Source organism: Otolemur garnettii, unplaced genomic scaffold (genome assembly GCF_000181295.1).
Source record: "Otolemur garnettii isolate 467f Iridium unplaced genomic scaffold, OtoGar3 scaffold00252, whole genome shotgun sequence".
Taxonomy (NCBI): domain Eukaryota; kingdom Metazoa; phylum Chordata; class Mammalia; order Primates; family Galagidae; genus Otolemur; species Otolemur garnettii.
The window spans coordinates 690,212-697,760 of record NW_003852647.1 but is presented as its reverse complement, the minus strand read 5'-3'; the positions used below and the strand labels follow the sequence as shown (position 1 = coordinate 697,760).

At 45.7% G+C, this 7,549-nt stretch overlaps 1 protein-coding gene across 2 annotated transcripts in view; it reads right to left on the bottom strand.

Moving 5' to 3' along the window:
* The window catches only part of FHL1 (four and a half LIM domains 1), a 69,719-nt gene extending 64,727 nt beyond the window's left edge, over positions 1-4,992 (bottom strand). The window contains exon 1 of one of the 2 annotated variants that reach the window (XM_023508510.1): positions 4,859-4,992. The gene's annotated coding sequence lies outside the window, so the exon portion shown is untranslated. Of the gene's footprint in view, positions 1-4,664; positions 4,723-4,858 lie in introns of those variants that run through there. The other variant, XM_023508511.1, reaches the window with a different exon arrangement.
* Between the last annotated feature and the right edge of the window lie 2,557 nt (positions 4,993-7,549).

Here is a 7,549-nt window from a genome sequence, read left to right as displayed (position 1 = left end):
GGGTCCGGGCTGGGGATTCGAACCCGCCACCTTAGGTGTATGTGGCTGGCGCCTTAGCCGGTTGAGCTATAGGCGCTGAGCCTAGTTGTACAATCTTAAGACAAATTATTTAACTAACCTCTCTCAATCTCATCTGTAAAATGTGCATCTTAACTACTCTGCCGAGTTGCCACAAGGATCAAATTAGATAATAGGTAATAAATTCAACTAGCGTACTTCCTGGAACCATAGTAGGTGTTCATTAATACTGGTTCCCTTTCACCCCCACTTCTCGACACTTACTCCAAGTATGATGAAATTTAACATTCATGGTTTTAATTACTCTCAAGCAAGCTCAATGGTACACAGGATGTGCAGTCAATTTCATTTTGTTAAGTAAGATTTTGAATGGTGCATGCTATGAGGGAGACAGTATGAAGTTGTGGTCAGAACGACGAATTCCAGAGAGTTAAGAGGCTCTTAATTTTGGTTTCTGCTTCCAACCTTAACCATAGGTTAAGACCTAGGCTCGGGCAAGTCACTTTACCTCTCTGAGCCAGGTTCCTTATTTATAAAATGAAGAGAATATATAATGCACATTAAGTGCTTGGCACAGAGTGCAACTTCTAAGACTAACAAAGTGAGCTCAGCCAACTACTCAGTCACATGAAGACATTGTCATTGTTTTCTACTCTCCTGGAGTTGTTTTACTACATTTTGTAGAGGAAATTACATCAACTTCAGCATTCTTGACATTTCAAGCTGGATAATTCTTGGTCAAGAGGTGTTGCCCTGTGCCTTGTAGGATGTTTAAGAAACCATCTGTGGCCTCTACCAAGTAGATGCTAGTGGAGTACATCTGGCAAAAATGTCTCCTGGACATTGCTGAATAACCCCTGGGGGGCAAATGTGCCTTGGTTAAAACCCACTGCTCTAACACTATTTGCAAACACAGGAATCTTCCAAGATCTCAGGAAGCAACCCTGCAAAAAGTCAAATGTTTACTGAAGCTACTATTTAGTACTACCTACTCTTCTGTATTCCATCACCTGTTATTATTTATAATTCAAAGCTAACCACAGAAAAATAATTTGGGGGGCCCAATTTGTTGTCAGGGACACTTTGAGTCACAGGAAGGGATCTTGGGCTCTTTCCTACTTCAGACACTGATGCCAAGCTGAACTTAAACAGCAAGAAATCTCCTATGTTTCCTTTACTTAAAATATGGTTTTTTTTTTTTTTGAGACAGAGTCTTACTTTGTCACCCTCGTACAGTGCCGTGGTGTCACAGCTCACAGCAACCTCAAACTCTCGGGTTTAAGCGATTCTCTTGACCTCAGCCTCCTAAGTAGCTGGGACTACAGGCACCCGCCACAACGCCTGGCTATTTTTTGTTGTAGTTGTCATTATTGTTGTTCAGCAGGCCTAGGCTGGGTTTGAATCTGCCAGCCCTGGGTGTATGTGGCCGGTGCCCTAACCACTGAGTTACGGGTGCTGAGCCAAAAACTTGTTGCTTTTTAAAAAGAAAAAGGCACAAACCCTGAAATGATTTATAACCTAAAGTGAAAAAAAAAAAGTGTGTCATAGTTCGGAAGGGGAGGTAGATTTTATGCAGTGAAAGAAATGACTCCACTGTTTGCCTGGCTAAAGCATGTTTACTCCATATTAAGTTACTATGTTAACAAAAGACTCCAAACAACTCTTTATATTCACAAGATTGTGAATTCCACTTTAATAACAGCACCAGAAGGGCAGAAGCCATTTCTTATCCTCTATCTATTCCCACATTTAGCACAGAACCTCCCACAGAGGGGTAACTCAGTAAATGTTTGTTGAATAAATGAATGACCATATATTTTGCTTAATTACGTATTACACTGACAAAAAAAGAGAACCTTTTTTTGCTCTTCTTGTCCACCAGATGCTAAAAGATCTTTTAAGAAAAAATGAATCTACTCTCTTTTACAACAAATCCAAACAACTGGATAGTTCAATTAACCCCCCCCCTCCCAAAATTGGTAGGCAAAAGTTGGGGAAGGCAGCCAAATAGATAAGGCCTAAAGTTCAAGCAAGCAGGAACATTTGTCCAACTCCCACAAGGTTATAAAAGCCAATGTTGCTGGCACCAGAGGGGGAAAAGGGAGGGGTGTGGTGAAGAGGGGAACCAGGAGGTGGAGAGTAGGCAAACAGGGTTTAGTCTCAGGAGATTAGCTTCCACTCCTTTAACAAACTTTTTTTTTTTAATGTCCAAACTTTAGAAGTGAGGGTCAATTTCTTACACAAAGGCTTCATTTACAAATTACTTCTTGAATGAATATTAGCAAAATCTTTAAGAATACTTATAAAGAAAATTTGACCATACTTTTGTTAATCTCTGAAAGGTCTTCGTCTTTTTTCACTCCAGTCTCAGAAGATGAACAACAGGTTTTCAAAAAGCCAAGTAAAGGATATTCCATTTACTCTTTTTGTCTAGAGAGAAACTTAAGGTCTACTTCTCATGAACATGCTTCTCTCTGGAAAAGATTTTACCACTTTCAACATTCAATTCCTGAGAGTCAAAAATCAAGTTTAAGTTGTATTTGTAAAAATATGCTATTTGGAGGATTGTTATCTGGGTACAGAAGGCAATTCATATTAACATTATAAGTACTACTACATACAACAGTATAATAAATACATTTTTGTCCATATTTGAGACCAAAAATCTAGTTCCACTTAAACATTTCCAGTAAACAAATAATTACCTTATTTAAATGGCCCATTAGTTTAAAACACAGTAAATTAGCTCCAGTGGTATTATACAAGAGGAATTTTACCAATTTAAATGTTACACAATTAAAGTTTCACTCAAAAATTTAGTTTTGGTTGAAAGGTTAGTTTCCTTCTCCAAAAATTAAATACGGTAATGGTAGCCTAGAATTTCAAAAACCACACATGGTTACAGAATCTATATGGTAGTCTCTTTGACTACGTATTTATTATAAGGTGGTTTGCACAAATCATGGTCTCACTATCTGACCAATTTCCTGTTGCATAAAGATTATATTTGCCTTTAAAAATGTTAAATAAGCATTTTTAAAGGATGAAGGTAAAGACAAGATTGGAACCTTATGTAACCAAAATGGGAAAGCATGATAGTCCCACCACATTAAAGGCCAATGCTTTTTTAATGTGTATTCGCCATAAGCAAATACGAGCATGAGTTTCCACAGGCAAAGCTACCATCCCAGAAGCCCTTGCTTCTTCAGTGTAGGAATGAGGAGGGCCCATTCCTGGAGATGAACTGGGGCAGCAAAGGCTTTACAAAATTCTAGGAGCCAACAGTTTAAACTTGTGCTATTCTGCAAATGTTCGTGTTGGGAAGAAACAACATTTATATTAAAACTGTCTTAGTCAAGATGACTGAAAAAAAAAATTCCTGCTGTTCTATAAGCTTGCCATAAATGTGATAACCCAGAGAAGAATTATAAGCAATTCCAAAATGATGGCTCCAATTAGGAAAGCTGGATCTATTTCAAATTCAAATCAAAGTGGGGGGCTCTGATAACACCAACGGAATAATCTACCTGAATACAGAGGACTTCCAGCAAAGACATATATTTATTCTATGATTTCTACTCTCCTGAAAGCCAAGCAAAATGCTACAAGGATATATCTCTTGCCCTTCAGGAAATCCAAAAATCAAACCCGGAATCCCATAAACCTTGTTCTCATCTTTTCCCAAGGGGTCTCCCTAATACAGGGTTTTTATTGTCAAAAGCAATCAGAACAAACCTAAGGATTCCTTGCTGATTTCCAAACCTTTACCTGGTCCTAGACGACTAAGACGCCCAAAGGAAGGGAAGAGAAAGAGAAACTTCGAAAGCAGAAACCTCTCTCCCAGTCTAGAACAGACGGCACCTTGTAAGGATTTCACGCTTTCGGAGACGGAAAGGTCACACCCTGCAGTTCTGAAGACCCACCTTTAAAGGTTCAGCGCCCCCCCCCCCAGGAGTAGGTCGCCGGCCCCACCCATATACCAGAGGTGGTGGGTTCAAACCCGATCCCGGCCAAAAACTGAAAAAAAAAAAAAAAGGTTCAGCCTCCCGTGATGAAGCCTTCCTCAGTCGTCTCTAGCTTCCAGCTAGAACCGAAATCCCCCTCTCTCCCCACCTCCATTCGCCAACCCCCCGCCATCCCCGCCAAAGAGACGAACCACAGCGGGCCCTCCCCCCTCCTCATTCTCTCTGCAACCCACCCCCACTGATCCAATCTCCCCCCCACACACGCACATCCCCGATGAGGAAACTCGGACGAGCCCCTACACCTTTCATCCCTATCCCCGCCATCCTGGATAAGCGAACCAAGGCAGGTCTCCCACCTTTCCGCCCTCCTCAATCCCCTCCATCCCCGATGGGAAAGTCCAGGGAGCCAGCCCCCCTTCATCTTCACTCGCTCCCTCAGCCCCCGCCGGCTATCCTAGCAGAAAAAAACGAAGAGGTGTCGCCACCACGCCCCACCCCCCACTGCCCGCCATTCCCTCAGAGGAAAACCTAGAGCCCCCTCACTCCCTCCCCCACTCCCCCTCATCCCCTCAGAGGGAAGCACCGAGGGCCCCCAATTCACTCTCACCCCTCTTCTTTACCCTACTCCCTCCTCTTCCCGACCACGGCGAAAGCCCCGGGGAGGGAGGCCGAGGAACGCACCAGAGGGGACCTCCCGCTCGCTGGTCCCGCAGCCCGGAGCGCCCCTAGCTCTGTGAGGCCGGGCAGCCTGAACCGCAAGGGCCAGCCGGAGCGGTGGCGGCGGCGGGGCAGGAGGGCAGCCGCTCCCCCGGGACGCGAGCTAGGCGGGCGGGAGGCACACACGCACGCACACGCGGAGAGAAAAGCGGGCTTACTGCCTGGGGATGCTCGCCCGCGCAGCTGTCTCGGCGGCGGCGGCGGCCGCTGCCTGCACTGAGGCCGAAGCGCGCGGCGACGGCGGCTGCGGACTGAGTCCCCGGCGCCTAGCGGTGGATGTAGGGCGCGGGAGGGGTGCGAGGGGAGGTGCGCAGGGGGGAGGGAGGGGAGGCGAGGGAGCGCGCGCGGGGGCGGGGCAGGCGCGGCCGGCCCGGGGCGGGGCGCGCGCCAAGTCGGGGCTGGGATCTGCCCCGAGGCGCGGGATCTGCGTGCGGGGCGCGCGCGGGGACGGGGAGGGGTCGGCTAGCCGCGTGCCCACGTGCCCCCGCGGCGGGAGAGGCCCGGCTGCCCGCTCTAGGCTAGCGCAGAGGAGGTGGCGGGCGATTACCCTGAGGACCCGCTCTGATCTGAAGGCCGAGAGGAGAGCGGGTGAGGGGGTTCCCGGCCCCCTCCCTCGCGCTGCAGCCCTTCCTGGCGGGCGGGGAGTCACGAGTCACTGCAGGCAGCCGCGGCCGAAGCTGGGGAGGTGGGAGCAACAAAGACAGTGGAGCGAAGGTGGCGTCTTGCCTCACTGGGGGCCTCGCTAACCTGTGCGTTCTCAGCACAGGGGCTTAGATCCCGAGCGCACCTGCTTTGGGCCCCAAACTGCAGAACCTAGTGGTTCCCAGCACAGTTGAAAGACCCACCGACGACCCCTCAGCTTAGTAACAAGCCCGAGGGAACTAAAGGAGCCCCATCCATAATCGCAGTGCCACCAGCCAGAGGGCTTTACATCACTCAGCGCTCATGGCAAAGCTGCGAGTGGCGACTCATTTATTCCCTCAACATTCAGTTTACTGAGCTCTTGCCATGTGCCAGGCGTTGGGGGTACAGCGCAGATATATTTTCATCCTTTAAAAATGCTTATTTAACGTTTTTTAAGCCCCCTGCCCTGGGAGCTTGCAATCTAGTGAAGGAGACACACAATAAAGTGAAAAAGTCAAATTTGGATAAAGCCCGTGCAGGAAAAAAAGAGGAGTGAAAATAGTGTGATTAGGAAAGAAGGAGGTGGCGTTTAGGCTCAGCTTTGAAAGATATAAATGAAACAACCATGTAAAAATCCAAGGAAAAGCTTTCCAGAAAGAGGGAGCAGATGTAAGAAAAGCAGAAAGAGGGGCCAAATCTTAATGCCTTGGAAGTAAGAGGTGGTGATTGTGATGGGCGCCGGGGAGAGCTGGGGGAAATAGAAAAATGTAAGGCTGACCAGGTTGGTAACTACCAGATGGTGGACTGCATCCTAGTCCATGGACGGGCCATTTTACTGCAAAATCAACGGGGAGGTCATTGAGTGACTGGCTTAACCCCAGGGCATGATGTGGTCTGGCTTACATTTCTTCCCACTTAACTTCTTTCTTTGGGGATGATTGTAGATTCACAGGCATTTGTAAGAAACAATACAGAGAGATCCCATGTACTCCTTAACCAATTTCCCCCAGTACCAAACTACATTAGAAGATAACCAGGATATTGACATTAGTACAATCTACCCATCTTACTTGCATTTCCCCAGTTTTACTCGTGTTCATTTGTGTGTGTGTGCGTATTTAATCTATCCATTTTATGTTCTATACAATTTTATTACATGTGTAGGCTCCTGTTTGTAGCACCACAGTCAATATACAAAACAGTTTCATCATTGCCGGGATCTCTCCTATTGCCCAACACAATTCCCAGAATGCACATCTTCCTCTTTGGCCAGCTTTCCTCACTCAGACCCTGTGGGCTGTCAGCCTGGAGTCTAGAAGAATCTTGAAACACACCCTGTGCATTCCCCTCTTGAACCCTTCTTCTGCCTAGAAAACAGTTTGAATGACTTCCTGGACATCTCAACATCTTGCATATAGCTTAACCTCAGTAGGTCCAAAGCTGAACTCTCCTTGCTCCAAGCCACCCTGACCCTGACATATTTCTCTTCCTGTATTACCTGTCTCCATTAATGGCATACAGGCTGCTCAGACACTCAAAGCAGAAGCTTCCATTGCCTTTGATTCCCTTTTCTTCATATCCAATAGATCATCAAAGTCCTATAAATTCCCATTCTGAAATAGTGAAACCTCACCTTCTCTTCCAAGTCGTCCCTAACCAAACTCAGGTGGAATCTATTGCCCCCGTGGCTCTGGTTCATGGTATTAGCACAATAGGTAATCATGACATACCTGGCGATTTCATGTGTCTATTCTCCCCCCCCCCCATCATAGGCTCCTTGAGGGCCGATGATGCGTCTTCTCTATTTATATTCCCTGATTTTTGGTAAGTATTAATTTAATATCTACCATTAGTATTGTATGGTAGATATTAAATTAATAGCTCTTTAATGGTAGATATTAAATAAACAGTTCTTTAAATAATTTTTATTGTGGTAAAATATAAACAATCATAATAGAGAAAATAGTATAATGAACTTCCATGTACTCAACACCCAGCTTCAACAATTATCAATACATAATCTATTTTACCTTATTTATATTAATAATTCCCCTGCCCTTTCCCTCCAACACACACATACTGGACTATTTTAAATCAAATGCAAGACATTGTATCATCCCATCATGAAATATTTCAGTATATATTGCTACAAGATAGAGATTCTCTTCTTTTTATAACACCAGTGCAATATCACTATCACACCTATGAGCACTTAGCTAAAATTC